Raw genomic sequence first — 1,743 nt, 5'->3', positions numbered from 1 at the left:
CTGCTGAAGGCTTGAAGGCATGGTGAGTTAAGCTTAAGATTCTCAAGATTCCCCACAACATAGCAGCAATGCTTTAGAGAGTTTCTGCAGCTTGTTATGAGAGATGCCGTGCGTAGTTACTGGAGGGTATATTTTCATTTAGTCTGAATGCTTGGCACACCCGGACTGTAAACAGAAGCCTAGGTAGAAATAGATGGAATTATTTGCTTGCACTCAGAGTGATGAGAATGATTAATCAATTAATGTTATTAATGTACAGTGTCTGACTAGGAGATAAGATATAAAAAAAGCAAAGCTGAACTCCAACTCAGTGGAGCAGCCCATTGGCCTTCAGGCTAATGTACAGTGAACTATGGCAGGTATGCAAATTATGAGAGTTCCCTTTTATGTTTACATTTGTGCATTTTTCTTCGGCTATTTCTGACAGTAGGCAGATTAGTTGAGCTGCTTATAATTTGATATCATTGACAGAAGCACATTCAGCTTGGAAAGATATTCACCATTCCAAGACCCAGCTTCCTGTCGCTGCAACAGACGATGAATACCCTGTTGGTAAATATTTTTGAGAGGAAAATTGCAGCTAAAATTAACCATGAGGACATTACAGTGACCACAGGAAAAAAAAATGCGACTATGAAAAAAGTTTATAACATGAGACAGGTTCAATTAGTTATTCAGTTCACTTAAGCAGTTCAGTTAGACACTTATAGACAGCCACAGATTCCATTACATAACTGTAAAGCAATGTCCCTGTGAACTTCTATTTGTGCATCGCTGGGTCTCTCCAGTATCTGTAAATCTCCTTTCCGTCTGCTCATCAAATGCATCTTACTCTTCTTGTGCAGAATTTGCTCATTCCTAATCTGTACTGTCTCGTGTGTTATTTGCATCATAGAATGGGACCTGAAGACTTCTCAACATACATCTATAGCAGTGGTCTCCAACCTTTTTAAGCAGGAGATCATCTTTGGTAATTAAAAGCAACCCAAGATCTACCATATGCTGCCACACCTCCCTCCCCCCCCTCCCCCTCCTGCAGGTAAGTCTATGGGGAGGGAAGAAGGGACAGATCAAGACAGAGGGAGGAAAAATTATTTGAGGGTGTGCCTCCCCAGCAGGTAAGTCCCAACCAGCTGGGGCCCCCCTCAACTTACCCCTGCTCCTGCCTCTGCGGCACTGTCCCTCACTGAGGGGACCTCGATCTAGCTTCCACCCTTTCTCTCCCCCACAGACTGACCTGCTGGGCTGGGGTGCACACATGCATGCACACGGGCACTCAGCCTCCCACCCCAGCCTCAGATCACCTCCAAGAAGCTCTGAGATCTACTGCAAGAGGCTCTGAGATCTACCAGTGAATCAAGATCCACTGGTTGGCGACCACTGATCTACAGGGTACAATGCAGTGCCTTGTAGAGTTACACAAGATAGCTTAGGTACTAAAAGCAGTTTACCCTGGTTAACCTGGTACTCTGCACCGGCTAGGTATACCAATGCTTTGTAAACATACCTTTCCTTTCATCTTGCAGTTGAGCCCAATGGCAGATCCTCACACCTATGTGAAGTCCTATTACATCAGAGCTCCATATGGGTGTTAGGGACCTCCTATATGGACTCTGATTTCAAGACTGGGACCTCAAGTTTCCTGTTTGAACCCCTTAATAGCCAAATCATAAAGACCTCCCATGGGGGAAGATCATCGCAAAACCCTCAGGTGAAAATCCTGTAAGGGATTCTACTATAACT

This window comes from Alligator sinensis, unplaced genomic scaffold, assembly GCF_000455745.1.
Source record: "Alligator sinensis unplaced genomic scaffold, ASM45574v1 scaffold38_1, whole genome shotgun sequence".
In the NCBI taxonomy this organism is placed as follows: Eukaryota; Metazoa; Chordata; order Crocodylia; family Alligatoridae; genus Alligator; species Alligator sinensis.
Note: the sequence above shows the minus strand (reverse complement) of the source record.